The sequence below is a fragment of the Indicator indicator genome, chromosome 31 (assembly GCF_027791375.1).
Source record: "Indicator indicator isolate 239-I01 chromosome 31, UM_Iind_1.1, whole genome shotgun sequence".
Lineage (NCBI taxonomy): Eukaryota > Metazoa > Chordata > Aves > Piciformes > Indicatoridae > Indicator > Indicator indicator.
In genome coordinates this window covers 8840909-8868462 of record NC_072040.1, presented here as the reverse complement: position 1 = coordinate 8868462, position 27554 = coordinate 8840909, and positions in this window count along the sequence as shown.

Below are 27554 nucleotides of genomic sequence, written 5' to 3'. Positions count from 1 at the left end.
GAAAGGAGGTTGGAGTGAGGTGGGGGTTGGCCTCTTCTCCCTAGTATCAGATGATAGGATGAAAACAAATGGCCTGAAATTGTGCCAGGGGAGGTTTAGGCTGGATAGTAGGTAAGTTTCATTACTGAAAGAGTGGTCAGGCACTGGAGCAGGCTGCCTAGAGAGGTGAGGGAGTCACCATTCCTGGAGGTGTTCAAGAAACCTGTGGACATGGCACTTTGGGACATGGTTTAAAGGCCACTGTGGTCTTGGGTGGAAGGCTAGGCTTGATGATCTTAGAGATCTTTTCTGAACAGAACAAATCTATGATTCAAGGTTCTATGATTCTATGAATCTTCTTAATGCCAGCTATTGTATGATGTTGGAGGTAGGAGTGGGGTGATGCCTGAAGAGGTATCAGTTAAGTGACCAGCTAGTCAACAAGTTGACCACTAGAGGAGTTCCTCCCTTTATGAGACAATATATTCAATAAATAGTAGATTACTAAAATGTTTTTTTAAAAAAATAAAATATTACCATCATGCTCATAATTCCTCATTAGGCTCATTTCTGTTGTTGTATTTGGGGAGCAGCTGTTGGAAATTATAGATTTTTTCTACCATACAACTGAATGAAATCCAGCATGAAACTCTTCCAGCTACAACTATATCTCAGGGAGAGCTGTGGAAAAACAGCAGAATAGAGACAGTATTTGTGTTGAAAAAACTTGTTTAATAGATATTTATTATTTCACTACTTGTTTCCTTTATTAAGATCTATTTCTTTTGAAAAGCTGGTTTTCAGATAATTTAAGCTTCACATTTGCCAGAGCAGAACCCACCAAAAAAAAGAAAAAGCTATCTAAATGTAGGTCAAGTTAATGTTATTTATTTATTCCCTAAATTCAGATAAAACATATCAAAGTGGGACCTCCATTACACATTCAGTGATAGAGTAATAATTCTTTATCAGTTCCTAACTCCTTGTTGAGCCTTTTGTTTCTTTTAGAAAACCATCCATCTCTCTTTAAAGACTGCTGCTGAATGCCACAATACTGTTAGAAAGTTGTTTAAATTATTTATTTTAAAATGTTAATTTCCTATCTAACCTGGATGTTACTAGCTGAGCTATACTCTTGGATTTTGAAGTGTGTAAATCCTTTTCAGTGCTGATTATTGAACTTTGCCATTTGATGTGCCCCTTTTATAAGACCAGACATGGGTTTTTTATCAGATGGTATGCTTGCTTTAAAAATGCTCTCCTCCAGTTTTGGTGACAGGTAGCTCTAGGAAATTGCACAAAAATGTCAAATTGTGACACAGTTTCCCTTATATATGCAAAATTCTGCTAGATAAACTGAGTCACCCACCTGACTCTGTACCAAAAAGAGGTGCTGCAGAGTGTACAGCTCACTGCTCCCTTCTTGCATCCCTGGATCAGGGATTGCAAAAGTCATGACATATCAAGGCCTTCAGGCTGAGTGTTGTTATAAGTCACCACTAACAGTTTCGTCTTGGGTAAAATGACACAGATTTGTGTTATCAAAAGTATACGATGACCCATTCTGTATTCATCCAGATGCAATCTTCAGCAGATATTAATGCAGTCTGCATTTTAGATTCTGCACTAAAGGTTACTCAAGACAGCAAATCTCAAAGAGATATTACTTTTTTTTGTTTTATTAGTGCTCCTGGCATGTTTCATTTTATTAAATTAGCTCAATCAGACTAATATCATCATAAAACTCTTACGCACTGTATCATGTGATTCTGATTTAAAGATCCAGTGGCAGATGTGAGGTTTCAAAAGGAATCTTGTGAAATTATCTCTGGAAAATTACAGTCAGATACCAATGATAGACCAATAGTTACTAGTTTTAGGTGAAGGAGCTTTGGCAATTCCCCTAGATTCTGTTTACACTATGTAAATGCACTGTGCATCTGCTAGGAAACCTGTTCTCTACCCCAAGTTTCCTTGCCAATGAGAACCAAAATAGTTTGACCATCAGCACTGATGGGGACAGCCCACTTGCAATATCCATTAGAGATGCTATAACAAACCTCTAGAAGCACCAAACTGAAAGTTTTTCTTTGCTCATACCTCTGAATATTGTTTATTTCCACACCTACTTTTATATCCTGAATCATACCTCTGAATATTGTTTATTTCCACACTTACTTTTATATCCTGAATAACTGCAGCATCACTTCACTGTCACAGAAGAAGCTCTAGGACTACAGACAGCCCATGCTCTTTCTCTTCCATTGCCACTCAGTCACTGAGTAAATTACACTTTGGTGTGAACTTTTCCTCTTAACAGGCTGCCCAGGGAAGTTGTTGAATCATCTCTTCTGCAGATACTTAAAAGACATGGAGATGTGGTGCTTAGGGACATGTTTAACAGCAGATTTGGCAGTACTGGCTTAGTCACTGGGCTTAATCTTAAAGGTCTTTTCCAGCTTAAATGATTCAATGATTCTGAGTGTTTCATTTGGTTTATATGTCTTGGCACAACAATCATCTTCAAAAACAAACCCAAGGAATATGCTGTTGCATGATTCATTGTCTAACAGATGCACTACCCACCCTACATGATGCAAAGTGCATCTCCAAATATGCCAAATCATGCTAAATAATGCACTGTCCACAACTACATGATGCAAGGTGCATCTCCAAACATGCCAAATCATGCTAAATAATGCACTGTCCACCCCTACATGATGCAAGGTGCTTCTCCAAACATGCCAAATCATGCTAAATAATGCACTGTCCACCCCTACATGATGCAAGGTGCTTCTCCAAACATGCCAAATCATGCTAAATAATGCACTGTCCACCCCTACATGATGCAAGGTGCTTCTCCAAACATGCCAAATCATGCTAAATAATGCACTGTCCACCCCTACATGATGCAAGGTGCTTGTCCAAATATGCCAAATCATGCTAAACTCCCTGGCCTTCCTATTTCAAATACAAGACAGAGTGGCAGTGCTTATTTTATCTTCTCTTCAGAAATCCATCTGATTGATGGCAGATCCAAGAATGTGTGAGGTGGAGAACACAGAATGGCAATGCGCTCACTGCAAATTGTCTCCTTGTTCCAAGTATGTGATGACACAAAAGAAATAAGTCTTATTTCATATGATAAATACCATTAAATTGCATACTTGAATATTGGTTTACTACTGGTGTTTGTAATAATAAGCAATCAGCTACCCAACAAGAGAAATGCCAGACCAGATATTCTAAACCAGATACACTCAATCTATATTTTCTAGGTTGCTTTAATGGATGTGAATATATGTCTGTATGTCCATATTGGACAGTTTAAGGACTTACTTAGACACTAGAATGCATAAGAAGACTTTTAGTAAACTAAGGAACAGGTAGAAAAGGCACAGGTGTTTTCACAGCCTGCAAAAGCTTGCTCCAATTTTGCAAGCATGGCAGTAGCCCTGCTGAAATCACACATGAGACTATTCACACATGTAAAGCTACTTGCAAGTGTAAACATTTGCTCAAAGAGAGAGGGAATAGCTCTAGGTCAGTATTTTTCATGTAAACAAGCATGATAAGAATTGCCTGTGTTAGAAATCTTTTGGTAAATAGCAAAGAGACTTAGGATGCCTCCATTGCCAATATCAGTAAACCTCCTTTATCCTTTTCAGTACTGAAGGATTTATGTAGTGACAATATTGTGATTGCTCTTCTAATAGAGGCCATTGCTCATTTCTTCAAATCAGATTAGAACTTACAGATTTCTTCAAATCAGATTAGAACACTCCTTTTTTCTCTCCTTTTTTTCTTTTTTTTTTTTTCTATTTGTTTATTTTCCTTGTTTTCAAGATCAGCTCTGGAGCATAACTATGGGAGGAAAGCGATTTGGACTTTACCTTTAGTAGCTTAATCAAGACAAGATTCTAGCTGACAGTAAATATGTTTCCAGAAATCATCTTTTCATGCCAAAATACATTGCAATGGAGTGATAGTCTAACCCTGCCTCTTTTTCTTTTTTGCTGCTTGTTTTCTTTTAAACTTCCTGACACAGGCAGCAACATGCTCATGAGCACTTTCCACTGTGTCACCCCTTCACTTTGCAAACTCAGTCAGGAGTCTCATAGTAGGGCAAAATGTTGTGTCATGTAGTAAAACTGTTTGTTTGTTTGCTTGTTTTCCACCACTGAGAGAGAAGGAACATGCATCTGCTTAGGTTAGTCTGCATTATTTTTATCAGCACATATCAAAGGGCTGTTATCAAATCTGAGTGTCTTTTCTTCACCATTGCTCGTATCAATAACGAAGAAAACATATGGGTTTGGAAACTGTCAGATCTCATAAACTAGTTTTCTCTCTGGAGAGCCACATGGAATGATTCCCAGATCAAATCTGCCTCTTTTTAATTAGGTTAGGCCCCAGATATTATATTTCTATCATATTCTGTCAGAATGCTGGCTTCTGTGTCTGAATTTTGCTGTCAGAAAAAAATAAAATAAAATTTAAAGAAAATACACCTCTGTGTAGCCAGAATTGGCAGTGAGCACTGCTTTGTCTCAAGATGAGAGATGGTCTCACCTAGTCCTCTGGAGAATGAATAATGTACTCTCCAAGAGGCCATTTGCTCTTCCAAGAAGGCTCCCTAGTTTAAATGAGCTGGTTGTGTCTCTAAGAATTGCTGGATACAGAGAATCTGAAAGAAAAAGGAATAAAAAGAGATGTTTCAACAGAATGTGTGATGTGCCTTCCTTTTTATATTTCAAAGGCAAGAATGTTAAGGAAATATTAAAACTGAATACTTTCTTAAGTGATTTACTGTAGTTATATGCCTCCAAAACAGATGTGGGGATGGTTATGAAAGAAACAGACCTTAATAATCCTTTAGGGTCTTCCTTTCTCAGTCTCCAAAAACTTCAATTTAGGTATCTTTCTGTATCAGTTATGGTAGCACTGGGTAGCTCTCCACATATTCTCTGGCATGTATTTGTTTGGTTTCCTCTCAAAGCCACACAAATATTTAGCATTCATGGACTGGAGTCCTCCACAGGCTGCCGATGGGGTTCTTCTCCACTGTTGATGTCTAAGGGCTCCTAACACTCAGCCTGCCATCCCACCATGGCCCAAAGGTGAATGGCTGCTCTGACATGCCTCCCTGCATCCTTCCTCACTGACCTGCCTGTCTGCATGGTAGTCTTCACAGTGTCCCACTTCTCTTTGAAACAAAAATGTTCCCAAAACAAAGCAAATTGCCCAACAGACTTGCCTTCTTAAATAGGTTATCACAGAGGTGCTGATTGATTTGGCATTGGCCAAAGACAGGTCCATCTGGGTCGAGGCAATCCCAAGCACAAATCCAGACTGGGCAGCGACTGGCTGGAAAGCAGCCCTGAGGAGAAGGATTTGGGGGTGCTGGGGGATGAGAAGCTCAACATGAGCTGTCAATGTGCACTTGCAGCCCAGAAAGCCAACCAGATCCTGTGATGCATCAGGAGAAGTGTGGCCAGAAGTTCAAGGGAGGTGATTCTCCCCCTCCGCTCAGCTCTGGTGAGACCACACCTGGAGTACTGCATCCAGTTCTGGAGCCTCTGTTTCAAGAGGGATATGGACATGCTGGAAGGTGTCCAGAGAAGGGTCACCAGGATGAGCAGAGGGCTGGAGCTGCTCTGCTATGAGGACAGACTGAGAGAGTTGGGGCTGTTCAGTCTGGAGAAAAGGCGGCTCTGAGGTGACCTTCTTGTGGCCTTCCAGTATCTGAAGGGGGCTCCAAGAAATCTGGGGAGGGACTTTTTAGGCTATCAGGGAGTGACAGGACTGGGGGGAATGGAATAAAGCTGGAAGTGGGGAGATTCAGACTGGATGTGAGGAAGAAGTTCTTCCCCATGAGAGTGGTGAGAGCCTGGAATGGGTTGTCCAGGGAGGTGGTTGAGGTCCCATCCCTGGAGGTGTTTAAGGCCAGGCTGGATGAGGCTCTGGCCAGCCTGATGTAGTGTGAGGTGTCCCTGCCCATGGCAGGGGGGCTGGAACTAGATGATCCTTGTGGTCCCTTCCAACCCTGACTGATTCTATGATAATCTTTAGTCAATGCCATCTTTGGTACCCCCATCTTTGGAGCTGGGGGAACATCTTGAAGTTTCTTATAGAAGCCATGCCAATAGCCCCCTCCTTGACTACCAACATCCCCAAGCACAAGCCCAGCACACATATGTAAAGCTGATACTGAAGGAACCTCATCAATTCATGATACAGAGCCTGTGATTTATCAACCTGTGGACTTTTTTATGCATGTGTGTTTGTGACTAAGTAATAGCTGGCAGCAAGAGCTTGGCAGGCACAGGCACATTAGTTGTTGAGTAATGAATCACAGATAACTAGGTCCTCTTGGAGGTCTTCTGGGTGTATTTATAGGTTTCTATGGTTTTTTGGCCCAAAGACACCATTAAGGCCTCTTGAGCAATGGAGGCTGTAGAACTGCTCCAAGTGATTCTCACAGAAAAGAAAGTAAATAATGTCTGAAAGGAAACACTATGTAGCTTTTTGGGTTTTTTTGTTTGTTTGCTTTTTGTTTGGTTGGTTGGGGTTTTTTGCTTTGTTTTGTGTTTTATTTTTGGTTTTATTTTTTGTTTTATTTTTGGTTTTGTTTTCATTTTTGTTTGTTTGTTTGTTTTTGGTTTTGTGTGGTTTTGGGGAGTTTTGTGTTTTGTTTTTTTTTTCCAGAAAATCTCTTTTCAGTTTGAAAGCTTGCATTACAGAGAATCCACACAGATCTTTATAAAATATTTCAAGTATTGTCATGCCTCCAATCTTAAATTTGTTTAGCATCTGCTTCTAATTTTTGTCTTGTTATTTCTTCCTCTTGGACTTAAGAACTGGTGTGCAGGAAAATCAATACTCCTTTGGTTTAAAAGATGAAGGATTTTTTTCTAAGCAAATATCCACCATGAGGTATTATGTAGAAAGGCTTTAGAAAATGTGAGTGTAGCATGCTTGTGATTGTGGTTATAATGTGTAAAAGTGGGAGAAATGTTCATTTATCTCCTATCAAAGTAATGTGTCCATTTACTTTATCAGATGGTAAAACATAATGTATCCTCTTTCCCCATGGTACACTGGTACTCATTCTTCTTCCAGGTGGAGCAAGCTACTCTGGGAACAGAAAAGTCCTCTCCTCATTTCAAGAGGATGAGTTGTAATCAAAGTCAGCTTCAAAAATTGCTTTTTCTCCACCCCAAAGCAGATAGGGGTAGGACTTGCTCTGCTGCATTATCTCTGCATTGAAGATTTTAGACAAGAGCATAAAAATCAGCTGTAAAGGTAAAAAACCTTGATCACTCTTGGAGAAAGGTTAAGATATAAAACTTTCATTAAGATTGAATTTGGACTTTGCTGCTCTTTGAGTTAATTAATTAGAAGCAGAAACAGCTGAAAGATACATATTAATATTAATACCCTATCAGAAAGAACTTCTTTCAGTCAACAGAAGAGAATGAACTGGGGAGACCTTTCCTAGAATATATGAGTTGGCCTTCAGGCCCTTTCCCAGCACTTCTTTTAACTGAGAAAAGGAGCACCTGCCAGGCTCTCTCCAGCAGTATTGAACCTAGACCCACTGCACAGTGATAACAGCCTCAACTCTGAGTGGCACAAAAACAGATGACCTCTAATATCCATCCATCAGAATGAATACATGCACCTTCTGCAGCTACTCCCACCATATCTCACATCCAATTACAGATAAAGAAGTTGGACTAGGCTGGGAACAGCAATGTTCATGCAGTCAAACCCAGTGAATTGGGATATAACATGGGATTGAAAACAGGCAATGCTGGCAGCTACCCCCAAGCCTCACCTATCTTTCTGTGTTCTTTGTCTGGAGGGAATTATGAGATTGGATGCCTTTTCCTTCACTGTTGAGAGTACTTATTTCCACAGCTGATGAAAAGTGGTGATTTTCATGGCTAAGACAATTTGAATTTCACCAGGGAGCAATGGTATCCACCTGGCAGAAAGCCATGGCCTCCCCAGGCTCTGCACACACCATGACTGATGCAGCTGCCCAGTGGAGCTCTGGTGGGAGCATGCTGCCAGCCAGATGTGAGGCTGCAGGGTTTACTCTGCTCTTGCATCAGCACTGGATAGCAGCAGTCAGCACTCCTGTGGGAGTTATGCCCAGGCAGAGGACCTCCACTTAGTGACAGAGCTCCAGAAGGAGGTGAGGAGGTTGAGAAGCATCAGTGAGCATGAAAGGGAGATTGGTCACTGGAACCACATCCTGCCTTCCATGAGACAGATCCAACAGGCAGACAAGATACATAACATAAAGAATTCTCTATCTTCTCTCCATCTGAACAAAGTGACCTTAAGGAGAGAGAACAATGGCAACAAGTTCCTGTCCAACTCAGCAGGCACATTCCCCAGGACCAACCCCACCTTCCCAACTTGTCCTTGCTTGACAGGTATGAGACCATTCAAGTGGAACTGAACAATGACAAGGATGATTGTTGTTGCTGAGGTCAAATGGTCCTGTGTCTAAACTGCTTCCATAAAGAAAAAGATAGATCATTGTCATAGGTCACTCCCTTCCGAAGGGAGCAGAAGATCCAATATGTAGACCAAACTCATTTCTGAGGGACATCAGCTGACTCCCTGAGGTGTGGGTTAAAGAGGTGAAAAGAAAGCTTCTCACCATGGTATGGCCTTCAGATTATTACCTTTCATGAATTTTTCAGGTAGGCTGTGATGATTCAACACAAAGTCCAAGGGCAATAAGAGAGACCTCAAAGCTTTAGGACAACAGGTTAAAGGGTCAGGAGCACAAGCAGTGTTCTCCTCTGTCTCCCCACTTGCAGGGAATGATAAGGGAAGAAACAGCAAAGCCAGCAGATAATAGCTGGCCCTGAGATTGGTGTCACAGGCAGAATTTTGGGGTTTTTTTTCAATCATAGGTTGTTCTGCTGGTGACAGGGTGAACCTGGCACAAAGAGGGGAAAAGATTTTTGCGTGAGAGTTAGCAAGGCTCATTGAAAGAGCTTTAAACTAGATTGGAAGGGAGAAAGGGATATTCCAGGCTCATTGGAGATAAGGCTGGGGGGTGACACACCAGTGTTTGAGAAGTGGTGTGTTAGCAAGATCTGCTGTCTTGGTGGAGGCAGAAGATGAAGATCTGTGTGACAGCAAAGGAACAAGGGTTATCGATGCATTAGAAATCATGGAAGAACTTGAGAACGGTCATGTAGCAAGCAGGTGATGGGATCAATAGCTGAGCTGAAGTGCATCTGCACCAATGCACACAGCACAGGCAACAAACAGGAGAATGCATGGACACAACACATGGACAAATACCTGAGCTAACATAATTCTTAGCCATGTGCAGTGGCCATAAACTTGTCTTGGCTCCCAGTCTCTACATGTTCACTCTTCCTCATATGAAGCATGATTTAATTCTCCTTTCTGTCTTTCTGCTGGTGTTTTCTCACCTCTGCTGACTCACAAGTTCTAACAGGTCACCTTTTGACACAAGGATGAAACTTTTTATACAACAACCCAACTCCCTTTGCAAATCACATCTGCAGCCTGATGCTGAGTGGCACACTGCTGGTTTTATGGCTGCAAACGATTCTGCTGTCATGACAATTTTGAGTTGATATAACTCTACTGGACATTAATGGAGTTGCTCCTGGTTTGTGCTTGAGTAAGTAACAATAAACAGAGACCAAATCTATTTAAGACATATGAAAAAGAGAACACCAGAGTTTTATCAAATGCTAGCAGAACGGGATTTATTTCATTGATCTATGAAATAATTTTAGCCCACTATAACTAACTTCCATGTAAAGTTAGCTTGTTCCATAGAAATGACTCAATGAACTGAAGAATCAAAACTCAAGTCTATAATTCAGATTAATTAAGTGTACTCAGGAGCCAAACAGGAGCAGATCCATGACTAATGTGAAATAATATAACTATTAAAAACAGTGAAACTTTACCATTTAAACTCAATAAGGCAGGGATTCCATAAAAGAGTTTTCTATTTTCTATTAGACTTGTATGAGCACTCAAAGTGTACAGAAGTTTTAATTTTTAAATTCTGTTCTGCAGAGGGATTTGATATCAGAGAAGAGTCACTGCAATCCACACAGACAGAATTTCTCCAGAGTTTTCTTACAGGGACTACCTCTAGTTAGTACAAAATACAAACTGTTTTGCTCATCCAGAACTCAAAAGTATAAAAATGTCAAAAAAAAAAAAAAAAAGTGCATTCATTTATTTGTTTGCTTTAAAGTTGACTAAATATTGTGATGCTTGTTATGAAGTTTGGCTTTGATTCAGACTTACTGGAGGAAATGAAAGCCTCTCTTAAATGAGGGGCAAATGAGGGGAAATGAAAGAGCAGCAAATCAGACTCAACTTTCTTCTACAAACTGATACAGAGGCAGAATTAAAGATAACCACAGCAACAGTGAAAACTTATCAGAACTTTTCCTTGCATTCTCTGTAAGTCTCTATGAAAATCCCCAGACTGCATTAAGGTTTCAAATCAGACAATGCCTGTGAAGGTTAGAGATTTCTGGGAAAATCTCTCTGTACAGTGGAGTGGCATTAAGGACTGATCTAACAAAGACAAGCTGATGCTGCATGTTCCAATTACCCAGAGCTGTTATCAGGACTTCTTGCAAAGCTCTAGATTTCTTGATAAATAAGAGAGACACAGTGCTGTGTGTTATTGTCATGGTTAATGACATTGATTTCTTGGCATGACAGCCAGAGAGATACAAAGGCAGCCTGAACCATGTACAATGTCTGGTTGTTGTTGTTTTTTTTCTAGTGTTAGCAGTTTGAACTATTCAATTTTTTTATTACATTTTTTTTTAATAGACAGAATGAAATGAAAGTTTCTGAATTATCCCTATTTTTAAACCAAAGTATAGTTTCAAAAAAAAAAAAAAAAGAAAAAAAAAGATATACAATTCTGTTTGGAAGAGTTAGTGTGGTTAAAGGAAAATTTCTTTGCTCCTTGGGCATTTAAACCTAATTTGCTTGTTCAAATCAGAATGATATTCTGATATGATACTTTTTTTTTCAACTGTCAAGTAAAAAGCAGAGAATTTCTGCCTACTGCCCAAGGAATCAGGGATGGTTTTCTCAATTTAAGAGATCTCATCTAGTCTCAGTACTGCTCAGCACAGTTTTGAATGAACTGACTTCAATATGCCAGCCAGAAGTGGCACCTGCCAATTAATGGGTGTTAAATAAAACATTGAAAACTTTACCAGAAAATTAATATCAATGTAAAGCTTTTCTGTTTCACCAGTGGAATTTTCTTCTTCTTTAGCTGTTGCTTTTTCTTCTGCTTGCTTTGTTTCCATCTATGCATTAAATGCCCTGAATGCTGCTTAGACGTGTTGAGCTCTGGGTTTGTTACTGTCTTTTGACTTCTGAAGAAAGGATAATAAAATGGACAGTATAGAAGTAAATAAAATAGGATTCTAGACAGCTACATCCAACAATCCTCTTATGGATTATGGGTTCTTATTTCCTAAACACAATAGCTGAGATTCTATACTGCATACTTCTAAAATAAAAAAATCCACAACACTTCACAGCCTTGGGGAACAAAAGAGAGCTAGGCTGATGTTAAGCTTGTCTTACTCTTTTGTTTTTTGGTGTTTGGTTTTATTTTTTTTTTTCTGGGTTAGATATTGGTTCTGCTAGTATTTCAAAAAGCCTCAGGAGACAAGCAGCATTTCTGTCTGTCTGGTGGTATGTACACTGCCTGGACTCCTGGCCACCCCACATAACCTTGCCCTGGCTTCACTTGGGTGAAGCAGCTCCCTGCCACCCTTAGCAGGCTGCTAACATCAAGTTTATAAAAGGGTTTCTTTGCCTCACTTCCTGAGGCAAGGAAACAAAGTGAAGCATTAGAGAACCTGTAGATCATGTAGACCTCGGCCTGACAAAACAAAAAGGGAAACATGGGATAAGAACTGTACTGAGTATTTCAGAAAGCACTGTTTGTTAATACAGTTGTATTAATATTATCTTTACCTCCTTTGTTCTCAATTTACCTGGGGTCTAGAGACCTTTAAGAGTTCCTGGATCTCTTTCATTCTGGCACAGTCCTTCTGCACAGTCTGATTTAAGTCAGCAAACCCAAACTTTTGGCCCACCCAGCAAATAAAAGCTTAAACAAATAAATAGACTCTCTAATATGACCTGAAAGAAGCAGGTGCAGTCAAACTGCAGAAAAGTAGATTACAGTGATGAAGGTTCTCCAGCAATGTTATAAAATTTCAGCTGAAAGAAATAAATATGGGAACTGTCAGTCTGAGAATCTCAGTTCATTCTACCTGTCAGTGTGGAGAAGAAATGAGAGAGAGAAAGAACTCTCCACGAAATGAAAAGTTAGAGCAGAAATGGCAAAACCTTTCCCCAACTTGCAACTTCAAATGAGTGCCATTCCCTGTGAAATATGTATATAGCACAGACCAGCTATGAAAAAAAAGGAGTAGGAAGGCAGCTAGTTAAAGCTGTGGAGATATCTTTTGACTAAATAACTGTCAACATTAAACACTGGCAATTTAACTTAGGAGAAGTAAAAAAAAAAATGTTAAGTTTTGCAAAGTTATTAATTTGCATACCTGGTGGTATATGTTCAAAACCCAGATTTGTCCTGGAACCACTGACACCAATGAATCATGCTCAGTGAAAGCTATGAAACTTCTTTGATTACCTATAAAAGAGTTGGTCAGAACCAGGAGATTGTGATTTTTTTTATTAATTACATGGTCTGCATAGAATTGACTGAGTGAACACCTTTCATTATTTCACCAACCTTTAGCAGCAAAGAAATAAAACCAGTGTAAAGTAGCTCCCAGCTGCACACAGCTATGTCAGAAATAGAATAATAAAACCACTTTGGTTGGAAAAATCCTTTAAGGTCATCGAGCTAAACCATTCTCTAGCTCTACCACGTCATGTGCTAAACCATGTCCCTCAGCACCACATCTCTGCCTCTTTCAAACACCTCCAGGGATGGGGAATAGAGATTTTGTGCACACTCATTTCACTACTTGCATGCTTTCTTTCCAAAAACAAAAATGCTGGGAAGCTGAGAAACCCTAGAATAAAGGATTTCCCCTTCTCATTTCACACAGTTAATTTAATTTGGACAAAGATGTTAATTATCTGCCTGAAAATGACTGTGTTATTTCCCAGCAAGTTTTCAGTTGATACACATCACTTAATCAATGCAGCTGTAAACTGAGATTAATGGATCCTTTAAACATCTAATGTATACAGATGCTTTATGCTCTGAAATTTATTCAGACCAGCAAACTATACCAAACTATACCATCGTTGACTTTAACAAAGATCAACTAATTTACACCCTCTGAACATTTGGCATTGTTGCCCATGCTTAGAGAAACCTACTGCTAGGAACCCAGACTATGAAATCCTACCTTAAAGAAAGTAAAACCTTGACAAGAAATTATTATTATTATTATTATTGTTGTTGTTGTTGTTGTTATTGTTATTATTATTATTACTATATTTTGAAATATAAAGCCTGTCAAATTTCTTTCCCATTACATTGTCTTCCTCTGTAATTCTTTGTCTGATTTCAAATGCTATTGATAACAAATGTAAGGGGTAACAAGTGCTCAAATTATTTAACTTCATCTTCTTTTTACAATTATGTTTCCATTAGTAGCAGCTCTTCTATTTGCTGCCACAGGGAAGTTATTTGTTTTTACAGTACTTGTGCATTTCATTATGTTCTGTGAAAGTAAACCCAAGTGCATGAACTCTGGATGCTCTGCTTCACCCTCAGAATGATTTGCTTGACTCTTCTGCTGCCATTTTTTTTTTTGCAACATTAATTATCCCTTCTATTTATTATTGTTTATTATTCACTCTATTACATGTGATGTCCTGTAAAGTCTTATTTAAATAAGTGAATAAATGAATCTCAAACTTCTGGACTACTTCTGCAGTCTCAGAATTGCTTCTTCCCTATATACTCAACTTGAATATGTGAGAAGTCCCAGAAATAAGCAATCTGTGCCAATAGCTAGATTTCCAATCAAATCAGCTGAAAGCTGCTTAGTTCATCCCAAAAAACCTGATGGCTCATAAATTAAGCCTTTACTTCAAACAATGCTCTTCAAGAAGCTTTTCCATATTAGTTCCTGAAAGAATCTAATTCATGATGTCTCCCACTTAACTGCCTGAAAAGAGGCTTCTAGGGCATTTTCTTGACTGCTTGAGAAAAGATATACTGAGCTTGTCAGTAGAACAGGGGCTAAGAAAAGCTTTGTTCCCCTCATGCATTGCATAAACACATAGGCAGAAATTTTGGTTCCCCATGTTTGTCACACTTCAGATTTAAAAACACCAATCAGGATAATTCTACAAGTGTTTCATGTTTTGTGTTGCCAGTGATACCTACTTTGAATTTTAGAACACTAAGGAATATGAAGCATCTGGTCTTCTTTAGATCATGAATGCACAATTACTCAAAAGCTCAAAATGAAGAACAACAGCACAGGATGGGATACATAATCTCTAATCTGTATGATTTCCTTATAGAGGATGATGTTATTAAGGGCTAATTAAGACACATCTGCTCACATTGTATAGCACCAGCCTCAATAGGAAGTTAGAAGAAAATCAACAAAAGTTGTGCTGGAATTCCATGCTACCTATTCTAAGTGAGGTGGCAGCATCTAGCCCTTCTATTTTTAACATATTTATCTCACTAAGTGCTTGCATTTATCCAGCTACCTTGCTTATTAGCTAGATTAAGTTGAATACATACATTCCACTGTGATCTACTCCAGCTGGTTTAACCTGAGTTTTATGCTTGTTGGGTCATTTTCTTCTCAGCTCTACTGTTCTATAAATCCTTCTAAATGCCACTGCAAATCCATCTGAGCAGAACAATTTTGTAATCCAGGTGTGATGTTTGATAGATTTTTTTTTTTTTTTAGATTCTGTCATAACAATCTACAGTGTCCCCCTGAATCTGCAAAAGGATAAAATTCAGATTCCAAGAGCCATCTTTTCTGTTTGATGTATATACCACATTGCCTTGGTATTAAGGAAATAACACTCAGCATCAAAGCTCCTCAAAATGTTTGACCTCCTAAATTAATCAATGAGTCTTTTCTACCTGTCATCACCTAAATATGATGCCAGACCCTTTATTCTACTTACATAGATGTAGAAACTAATGTGCCTAATATTTATTTGACATTCTAAGCACACAAGGAGAAATATATGAAACCTTCAGTCTGAGCCTTGCTTCCTGTAGGAAGTGATGTACAGCATGTGGAGTGAAAAGAAATGAGCTTATTCAAGTCTACATTTCAGAAGTTTATTCAGAAGCTTTAGTTTATTAACATTACTTCACACTGAGGAAAAAAAGGCTTTTTAGGATGGGTAGGGACAAATGAGGGAGGAAATGGGTTTCTGCCATATGAACTACCTGTTACATTTTAAATAACTGGTTTAACTTAGTAATATGGAGAGAGAGCATAAGAAATCAATCAGTCCCAATCATGAATAGAAGGCCAAAACAAAAACCAACCAACCAACCCCCAAAACCAACAAAACCAATGAATAACAAACAAACAAAACCAAAACAAACCAACAAAAAAGAAGACAAAAAAAAAATTAAAAAAAAAAGAAAAATAATCTTACCAGAGAGGCTTCTGACCTTCAAATTTCAAACCAGTCTCATGCTACTTTAACAACCTTTTTTTGCTCACAATTTGCCCTTTGATGTCACAGAGAGTAACACAACAGCAGATATAAGAAGGAATGTGTTCAGTGAAGTCAAAATGAAAAGGCAGGTTCTGAAGGCTAAGGAAGCATCAGTGAATGTGTTGATAAGAGAAATACCTGAAATTACTGTTAAGCAGCTAAATTTGAGACTTTTTTTTATTACACATTGAAAACAAGGCAGGCTGCAAGTATAACTGTCTCATAACCAAGGTTATCCCCTTGCCTGGATTTTAACAGCACTTAATTATGCTTCTAGGACATCAAGTAGGAGATAAGCTTTTTAAAAATGTCTTATTCTATTGCATAATAGACCACTTGGAGCCATTACACTCTATATGAGGTCAATAATACCCATTCTGAAACTCAGCAAATAAATATTTATAAATTATAAAGAAACATCGCTCCTTGGAGCCTATCAATAATTCATATTTTAGAAGGCCTTAAATACATGATAAACCATAATGGCTCCAATGGAACAGTCAACTCTCATAAACTTCTAGAAGGAATTATTTTTTTATTTCATATAAGCCTCCATTCCAATTCTATAGTAGAGGAACCATGCATTAAAATAGCTCAGTAGGAATGATGCTATAGCTGTGCATGGTTAAGACTCTATTCTTTGTGGCTAGGGATAAATTGTCATTTAGGGTAGGGAATATGGATTTCTACTTTTATGCAGTATTCTGAGTCCACAACGTGCTTAGTAATGACCTTTATTCCTAATAATAATTATTGTTAGCTGCCTTTGTAGCTGCATTGAAGTCCCCAGTGCACTAAATAACACACAAACCAGAGAACCTTAATGTACATGCAACAGTTGTGTTGTTTAAACTGAACCTTATGAGCTGCATGGCATGGAAACATTAAATGGGCATAAAAATCTTTAGCCCACTCTGATCCTGTAAGAGAGGAATTATGTGTACAAATTCTACTCCTGATCAAAGCAGTTACACCCTTGCAAAGTGCCTGTGGACAAGGACTGAGAGGTGATTCCCATGCTGGTTGCAATTTTGCCAGGTAAGACAGACGTGAGGTAAAGCCAGGAACACGAGAGGCTCGTGAGGAGGTAAAATGACTTTCAAATATTAGCACAGCAAGTTAGTAATGACAGCAATGAATCGATAATAACCAGGGAAAACGTGAAATCCTTACTGCCACGTGTGCATGAGCCTGCTCTTACACTGTTCACTTAACAACATGGAGTGAATTAATGAGTTTCAGCCTTAAACTCTGCATTTTTCTTCCACGTCTATACTATCATTTTTGGCTGACTCAGCAAAGCATGATGCTGTGATGCTTTGCTACTCTATGCAGTTCTGCTAGAGAATAATTCAGGTAAAGAGACCTCCTCATGAAGCAGGGCAGGGCATTAGCATCACTGAATCATAATCAGAGGGAAAAAAGAAAATGTTAATTATTGAGCACTGCCTGCAGTTCATATCTGCTTTTTTTTTTCTCTTTAGAAAGCTTTCAATAGAATAAGACCTCTCAAGACCCCAGTGTATCACATTGTTACATTTTATTCAATTAAAACCCAAGAACAACAACCAAACCAAACTAAACAAAAACACCCAACAACAAAAAACTACAAAACACTAAACTAAAACCTAAACTGCTGTATGTACTCAGTTTGGAGAAGGATGTTCAACTAAACTCTCCTGATTGACTCCAGCAGCAGTCTGAAATCATGCTGTCTTTAGCAAATTCTTCCATATTTCAACCAGTATCAACAAGAACAAATTTTATCTTGGGTGACTCCTGAATGAAGGGAAGACATACACACATGCTGAAGCAAAAGGTTGTGTAAAGGAGGGGTAAAATCCTTGGCCAGAGGGCTCAGCAGTTCATCAAATATGTGAAGGAGTAATCTACACTTGGAACTTCTTAAGCTCTTCTTCCACACCAGCCAGTGTGCCTGCAGAAGCAAGCCCCAGAGGAATCAGACAAACAATGGAAAAATGAAATGCAATTATTTTCCTGCAAAGGAGGTGATTTTTCTCAACCAGTAACTCAACCAATACTGTCACAGTAAGTCAGGCCACTGAGTCCACCACTGGTCCTTATTTTTCCTTATCACCTCTTCTGACATCTCCACCCCTGTACCCATGGCCAAGAGCCACTCTGAACCTCAGGCCTTAGCCGCTAGCCTAGCTAAGATGTGTCAGCTGCAGGTGAGGGCCAATTCTGTCCCACGTTGCTCCTGCCTTGCTGCCTGCTCTTTCATTGAGCTGGATCTGCCCACCTCCTCCTGCTTGCCTGATGGTCACTGGGATGGCTGTTGATGTGACCCATCATTATCAGGAGCCCTGCCCTACTAGCCCTAATTGGATGCCTGGGAGTGGTGTCCTTTATGGAGGGAACATCACTCTCACTTGTGCTGTGGTCCCCTTTGGCTCTGGCTTGTCTTCCCACATCACCCCTGTGCTGTGGTTACCTTTGGCTCTGGCTTGTCTTCCCACATCACCCTTGTGCTGTGGTCCCCTTTGGCTCTGGCTTGTCTTCCCACATCACCCCTGTGCTGTGGTCACCTTTGGCTCTGGCTTGTCTTCCCACATCACCCTTGTGCTGTGGTCACCTTTGGCTCTGGCTTGTCTTCCCTCAAGAAGTCACCCCCTCACCAGTGCCAGCCAGCTCTTAGCTGCCTGTGGCTTCAGTCTACAAAGAGAGGAAGGAAAGAAACAGAATTGTGGGGTGCTGCTGCATCTGCACCCTCCAAGAAAAAGGATCACAAGATTAGGAAGAGGCAACTGGGAACTACATCTCCTCCAGGCCACCCCACCTCATCTACATGCTAATAAGACACATGCAAGTACCTTCAGTTAGAGTACCCTGAGAACAGTGCCACTGGCAGGACAGCCCCCAATTACTCTCCTTCACAAGTTTTTGGAGTAGGAGGAAAGTAAATTGGCTCAATATTTCCTGTTTTTAAGATGCCTCTGTTGACTTTAATTAACTTTCCCTTAGGCTCACAAACATAACAAACACTACCCCTAACAGCAAATAAAAGTGACTGTGTGCCATGGGATTTTCAAGGGTTTTCTAGATACAAATAAAGGTTTTAGTAGGCAGCTCTTAAAGAGATATGTGCTATTCCAATATATCCCTAATATTTCAGTGACCTGGCTAGGCAATAGTTCAACATCATTAAGGTCCATGCCATACCCAAGCTATAAAATTATAAAATTAATTAAGCTGATATGAATCTTGCAGAGCAATTGCATTGTATTTTCCTCAGTCTTTATGGTGCTATTTACACAGTTACAACATTCAAGCAGAGCACTCTGAACTTAAGAGAGGAATTTCTACTAGATATATAAAAAGAGAACCGGTGGTCCAACATGCAAGTCTAAAAATAATAAAATGGAGCTGAGCATAGCCTTTTATTTTTATTTTATTTCCCCCAAACAACCCAAATCCTTTAGAATAAGGACTTTGATTTTGGAAGTAATTCTGAAATAATAAAATAAAATAAAATAAAATAAAATAAAATAAAATAAAATAAAATAAAACAAAATAAACTAAACTAAACTAAAATAAAATAAAATGAAATAAAATAATAAAATAAAATAAAATAAAATAAAATAAAATAAAATAAAATAAAACAAACTAAACTAAACTAAACTAAACTAAAATAAAAAAAAATAAAATGAATAAAATTAAATAAATAAATAAATAAACAAAACAAATAAAACAAAACAAAACAAAATAAAATAATAAAATAAAATAAAATAAAATAAGGGAGCATTTATCCTTTCTGAAAGCCAAGCCTACACATAGACAGCCTTAACATCTTCTCAACAAAACGCTGATAAATTGCACTGACATCTATTAGCATTCCAGCTCCAAATGTTCTTAAGCTGAGTCTTTCCTGCACGGTTACAACCAGCCAGCAATGAAACTGTAGTTAGCACACATTATTCATCTATAATGTGCTTTTTTCCACGTGGCTTTAGCAGAGAAATCTTGCATAAAAGTGATTCTAAATTACACTTTATGCCATTCAGCAACGTAAACACGAGAAACAAAGTAAATCAAAGCCATTTACGTTGTTTTTTTTTTTTTTTTTTCCCACAGATTGCTGCCACAAAATAGTCCTTAAGCTATCAAGTGGGGTGTAAATGGGGCTGCTTGAGTTGTAAGGAACACTGATTTCCTATGTTTGAATAAATATGTGGAGTTATTTCAGCAGTATAGCCAGAAGCAAACAAAGGAAAAAGAAACATACTTAATATTTGGGAAGACTTTTGTGGTTCTACAGAAGCAGTTAAGGTAATGGCAGCAAACTTTTTCTGTTTGTCACCTCACATGTGGATTATACATGTGAATTCTTCTCAGGTAATCAAACAGGATCACAGCTTTTGCTCACTGTAACATCATAAAGCAAAATATCAAATGTCACTGACATTCTGGCTGTAGTCACCATTCTTACTGCTCAGAGAAGTTAAAAGTGAGTGCTCACACTGCAGTATTTTTCACTGACAGGTCTAGATAGCCTGTAGCTTTTCTTAAGCTATAGTTCACCTAATCATTCTCCTGAGTGTTTTGCTTCTCGTTTACTGGTTCTCCTGCAACAGCAACCAGTGTACTAAAAAAGTAGCTCTACTGATGCTGAAGAACAGTGAGTATCAGTGTAAAATATGGTTCCTCCACCCCATTTTTTATTTATCTGCTCTCAGAATTGCTTGAGCATGAAGACAGAATAGTCTCTGAAGATCCCTTCTGCTTTACTGTTTGAGGGCAGGGCAATCGTGCTGGATGTTTCTCGTTTACCAGCAAAAAGCTGCACAAAATATTTCTTTTGTCTCAGTTGCTAGTGCTTGCTTCTACCTGGACAGCATTCCAATTGGAAGTGCCATTAATATGAATAGTTCCCCTTTGTGCTTCAGTTACAGGGATGGCACAAAACACAGAGCTTAATAGAAAACTCACAGACTCCTTGACCAGAATTTCTGCTAATCTTGCCCTGTTGTGTGACCTCTGTGACTGGTCTGCTACAGTTGATGGAGCTGTCTTGCAAAAATCACAGTTGCTTTGTATGTATCATGGATGCATTTGGTTTGAAGTGGACTCAATTGCTATGCAATATTGCTCCCCACACTCTAGGATTCTTTAGTGAGCCATTCTTTAAATGGATCTCTTGGAGATTTTCCCAATAACCTCATCAAGATTCTGTTTTGAAATGTGCAAAAGCAATAGTAAAACTTGCTTCTGAGATGCACAGAGAGCAGTACTGAAAAGGTTAACATTCCCAGTTAGAGCAATTAAATGTTTTATTTATATTTTGGGGATTAAGCAAGCAATTCAGGCATTGTAACAAATCAAGCTGACAAGTCCTATTCACAGAGATGACAATGTGCAGACAAAAATTACATTAATTTCCAAAACAACAATAATTCCTTTACCCAGAATGCCATATTTATGGAAAGCGTTTAGAACATTGCTTCCAATTATTTCCAACTTTGCAACAAATTATTACAGAACAACCTTTTCTTTATAAAATTACTGTTTTGATGACTCATTGCACCTTTTCATTCTTTATATAAATGAATCTTACCCATTATGCAGACACAGAAGGGATACAATTGCAAAACAAAAGCAAGGCAGAGGGGAAAGAAAGAGTTTCCTTGTTAATGCAGCCACACATTTATGAAAACTTTACTAAATTAATGTAGCTTCAGGGCTCATAATAACTTTCGTGCACATATGCCTTGCCAGATGATGCATAGGTTATTGCCCTGGAATTAAGCAGTCACGTGTATTTATCTCACAGTAAAACCTTCTGACAGACACTTATATATATATACAAATACACATACAATCATGCATGAAAAAGTCTGAGAATTAATTAACCCAGAGGTTTTCAGTAAGAAGAAAAAGAAATTGAAGTAAATGGTCGTATGTTATACTAGGTAAAATTGGTCAAATTAGCTAGGAAATGGCAGGACAAGGTCCAACTCTTTCCTTATAAACAACTCTCTGGACGGTTCTTTCAGTTTTAAATCAGAATTTTGGGGGTGCTGTATTGGTGGCAGGCAGTTGATGGTGATCATGCTAAAAGAGTAGGAGAGGCAGCTTTGTATCACTGCTATCTAGCTGTTGCAGAGTTACATCAGTTTTGCTTTTAGATCTGGCTCCTGCTGTCCAGAGCCTTTTAAACATTAGGTTATTACAATGCATAATTTATCACTACAGATTAAAGTTAGTCATGCATAGAAGACAAAAGACCAAGCAGGGCTCTTGTCAAGGGGATCTATGCTGAATATTCATAGTTACTGGTCATTGTCTTTCCAGTGCTAAGTCACAGACCTGGCTTTCCAACAGCTTCTCTGTTCCCTCCCAGGGCAGATACATGCTGCCAGTAGGACATGCCTTGTAAGGACCCCTGGATCTCTATGACTAGGTTTTGTTGAGGCATAGTTCAGAAGCACAGCCAAAGCCATTTGTGTATGAGGGTTTTGCAGAGAGAAGTAACACTATTTTTTAGGAGACCACTGTCTCTCAGTGCTGAAGTTTATGTTTTTCACTGGCTGGCTAAGCTGAGGTGATTTTTTTCCATGCTGAAAATGTTCGGTTGCTTTTTTATTTTATTTTTTTGTTTGTTTGGTGGCTGGTGGGTTTTGTTTGTTTTTAATCCTGCTGTATGTAGAACACCATTGAAAGCTTAAATAGGAGAGCCTAGAGCTTTATAGACAGCATTTTTTTTTTTCATTACATAAATCTAACCACATAAAGAAAAAAGACCTGGATTGAATAGTGGGAGCACCATTTACCTTTGTCATCTTCCTGCACTCACATAAATTCTCTCCAGGCTTGTTATGCTTATCTAAAAGAAAGAAAAATCTTCCCCATAAACCCTCACACCAAAGCAACACTCAGAAGCAAATTCTAAATGCTGAACTGTGTTTTGTCCTATATGCAAATGTTCTTTCTTAAAAACACTGCTAGAAATTTTTTTCTTTTTCCTACTTACTTTAATAAATGGCAATCATTTTCCAAACATTTATTTCCAAATTGTAACAACTGCAGGAGTAGTACTTCCTTCCTCCAGAGAGCCCTACGCTATGTTCTCTTCACCCCAGGTGTATTTATAGCTTAGGTGATAAACACTTGCATTTTAGACAAGGTTACCATATTGTGCAAAGAGCTTTTAATGTTCCAACTATTTTCCAGGAGCACAGAGCCTCCCCTAAATAAGTGATAAAACAGGAAAACATCCTACATTGTCTATTAGAACAATTCTTTACCATGTAAATATGAACATAGTGAAACTGTATAAGCAAGGAAAGGAAAGGCTGGGAAGTCCTCAATGTAATTTCTGAAGTGTCTGATACATGCCATAGGAAAAATTATGTCCTTCACCCCATAAACTACCTCTGTAAACCAAAAGGAAAAGGACACCACGCAGGTGATAATGATTTTAAAAAAGCATCTTGTAAGAAAAACAAAAAAGCAGAAAAACAAGAACCCAACCAACTGCAGTTGTTGAGGTACATTATTTAAAGTGACAGATTTTGGATCTGCTCTTTTTTCAAGTCCCCTGTGAGTCACATTACCATCATTTCTTCATCTGTAGGGGACAAACTCTGTCCCTTCTATGAATTATGTCAGCAATCTTCCATCAGACACATGCAATATTGCTAGGTGACACCTTGCAGCAGGTGTTCACTTCTTCCATATGGCGCTTCACACATTTACTTGAACTATCATATCTGAAGCATATTGAATTTGTTCAGCCTACAGAAGTTGTCAGGCTAGATGGACGACATTCTTTTAAGCAGGTACATTCATCTTGGCTTGACAAGTGTCCATTTGACACTGAGTGGAAATTCTTTTCCTGAGAGGGCTACGGAATACCATATTACCTGTCACTGTAATTGTGCTGCCAGAACTTGGCAAGAAATATTTGCAGATTCCCACTGGCAAATTGCTTTTATCTTGATTTGTCAGAGTACAAAAAATAGCTAGATTTCCTCTTCTGAATTGCAGAAGTGAGCACATTTTAGAAACAACAAAAAAGTACCTCCTTTCAGACTTGCATTTAATAAATTAGAGGATTAGGTCAGTGCTCAACAGAGTATCTATGTCATTTGAAATGGTCTCTAATGGAAGGTTGAATTTCTGCTATTTTTTTAATGTATTCTTTTCCCCCTGAAATTATTTTCTGTTCACTTGTTCAGCAATGAATCTTCAATTGTTTTTCTATTCACTTACTATGCCTAGGTAATATTTGGCATCCTGATTTCATTGAGGCTGCAAAGTCTTAGATGGTTTAGTAAAGACACTTATTGACTTGGACAAACCAGGTTAGGATGACAAAGTCTTTGTGAAGCAGGATTAAAAATCAGCAGGCTACAGTGTTATTTGTAATCTGACAGAAATTACGCTCTGTGAAGGCAAGACACTTTCTCTTTGTAGCCCTCCATAGCATGATAGCAGAAATAAGGAGACCAAAAGCCTTGGTAGATCTATGCTAGGATGATACCTATGAAAAGGCTGCTTATGCACATAGTAGCAAAGATTTCAATCCCTCATCTATGTAATACTCAAGATCTTCTAGCCTGCTTCCTAGTCTTTTCCTGCACTGAACAGATTCTTGGCAATAGTCCCAAAATTAATGAAGCAGACATGTCTCTTCTACAAAATCCCTTCCAAAACTATGCTTTTCTGTAACACATTTCACTCCTAACAAGCTGGTGCTGCTTGATACTTCTGTATATCCAGGATTTTATCTTGTTACTTGATGTAACACTGGATATCACAAGCTGAGGTGAAAATACCCACAAAAAATAGTATTTTTTTAAAAATCAATCCTATAATTGGAGAGAAAATGATTCAGCCCTTTAGGTGATAAAAATCTGAGGGTTATAACCCTGTAATTGATTAGGTTTAAGGCATGGTTGCATTGGCTAGTGTAATGGTCTTATGAACAGATATTTCTTGCATTTGCTTTGATTTCTCTAGAAATCAAGGTTCATAAACCCAGGCAATCCTGAAGTCACTGGAAGCTTCACCCAAAGGCACTGCTACCTAAAGAATTAGTGTCCAATTTTTTCAGGTATTTCTGGTCTGCATGAAGAGGTTAGTAGATATGTGAATGGCTGTGGGCATTTTATTGCCTGTCTTGTCCCAATAGTAAAGTTAAAATCAGTCCAAGATAAAATGTTTAAAGCATCCATATACATTCTATTTGTGTATTCTGATCCTAGTAAACACTCTAGAAGCTAATAATGTTTATGTAGGGTTAGAGCATAAGTCCACTTAGCTCAGCATTTTATCCCTCATAACGAACAGGAATAAGTAGTTTGTAGTTCATTGTAATGTCACTCAGCCACACAGTGTCACAGAAGCATTTTGTATGGAAAAAACCTCTAGGAACATCAAGTTCAACCATCAGCCCCACACTACCATGCCCACTAAACCATGTCCCAAAGTACAATATTTGCAACACCTCCAGGGATGGTGACTCCAACAGCTTCCTAGACAGCCTGTTCCACTCTTTTTAGTAAAGAAATTATTAATATCCACTCTTTTTTAGTAAAGAAATTATTAATATCCAATCTAAACCTTACCTGACAAAAGCTGAGGTCATTTTCTGTAGGCTTATCACTTAGAATTATAGAATCATAGAATTGTTAGGGTTGGAAGGGACTTCAAGGATCATCTAGTTCCAACCCCTCTGCCGCAGGCAGGGACACCTCACACTAGATCAGGTTGCTCACAGCCACATCCAGCCTGACCTTAAAAACCTACAGGCTTCTACCACCCTCCTTGGGCAACCAGTTCCAGTGCCTCACCACCCTCATTGTTACATGGGAGTGGAGACCAACTCCCACCTCACCCAAACCTCCTTTCAGGAGCCACCATAATCTCCTTAGGACCTCATACCATCCTAAAGAGAGAAGTGTAAAAAAGCATTTAATAATATTCACTTTATTTTCAGTGTAGAGAATCAGGTAATGATTTCCGTGATAGAAATTTGAGCGTAGAAGAGTTTCAAAGATTTGTTTCATTTCAGGTTGTCATTTTAAAAATGGGAGCACATTCAGGTGAAGCATTATAAACACAAACTGCCAAGTGATGAGCCACTTTGAAAACCAACCTGAAAAGACAGTTCCTTTACATGAGAGCCAAAGATGATGATATCCAAATCATCTGGCACTGGAGTTTAAGTTATAGCAGCTTAGAGAACATAACTCAGAGGCAGTTTAGTCTAGCTCAATCTCTTATTTGATTGCACCATAAGATCTTTTCAAACAAGTCATAATCAGAAACAATTACCAAAATACATTCTTTTAAGTCAGGGTTACTTCTCACAGTGACACAAAACTCAGTTGTTTTTTTCACCTTCCTCTTCCCCAGGGGTTTGGGGTCCTTCAATGACAGTGCAGTACTGATCTCCAGCCTGTGCCAGTGCCTGGCATTCACCCATTCCAGGTTTCAGGATGGTCCTTCCATTGGTCCATGCTGAACTTCATCCAGTGTCTCTTGCACAAGTCCTCAAATTTATCAAGGTCACTCTCACTACTATCTTCCTTCTATGTTGAAAGCATTGTTGAAGTCAAGATGAATGATACCTACTGCCTTCCCTGTGGCCATAGATCTAGTTATTTTATGACAAAAGATAAGCAAGATGATAAAGAATGATTTCCCCATAGAAAGTCTGTGCTATTTGTTTTCACCTAACACTTTTTCTCTCTTTTGCCTGGAAATTGTTTCCATGAGGACAAGTTCCCAGGAACTGAAGTGAGGCTGTAATTCTGCAGATCTTTCTCTTGGCCTCTGATGAAGACAAGTGTTATATTTATTCCTTTGTGCAAACCAGAGACCCTCTGTCATTGCTACCACCTCTCTAAAGCACAGACTGGTTTTGAAGCTAAGTCCCTATTTTACAACCTCATTAAAAGAAGATCTTAAATGTAATGTTTAATAACCGGAAAAAACCTGCAATATAATAATGTACATCTTACAAGTTTGCTTTAACAGTCTTGGAAGCATTTTGAGGGCCTCTGGTTCATAGGCTCTACCATATTTAGACACAGTGATTGAAAAGGAAGAACCTTACAACTGGTTCTCAGCTACACCTTTCCACAAAGGAAGCTTAAATTACAGCCTGGTAATTTTAAGGATCAAAGTGAATGTGAATAAAGAAAACTGTGTGAGAGTGTCACTCATTTTTAAGGACATATATTCTACAAAAGCCAATGATCACTAATTTTTATTTTTTTTTAAGATATTTGAGGTCTTCCAGATTGTGGCAAGGAGGGCTGCAGAAGCTCATTTATTCTCTAAGAGCATCAGCAAAGATTCTCTTTAGGCTTGGAGCTTTGCTTCTGACTGCCCTTTCTGTCACCAATTATTCTGTGTGCACACCAAAGGAAATCAGTCAAGACTGTCAGCAACATTGATCCCACTTCTCCCTACCAGATGTTCTTCTTGTCCATCTGCTCACACTTGCTTTGCCCAACATGAAAAAGAACTGGAGGCTGTGAGGTGACACTGCAATTAACCTTGTAAATGATTTCTCTTTTGCAAATGAAACCAGCAATTGAGTCCATAACTTACACAATTAAGAGCAATGCATCTTAGTCATTTTCTGTAATCCTCCATTTAATATTTGATCATTGATTTAATGTTTAATATCATGGAATCATTGTCCTGTGTCCCTTATTTCTTGAATGTCCTTGATTTTAAGGGTAGTCAGTAAGGTAGTAGCTCAGTCTTGCAAAGCTTTACTTGTAGGAGTAATTTGATGAAGGTTTGCATGGATAAATTCTTATTTTTCAGTTATTTTTTCAGAC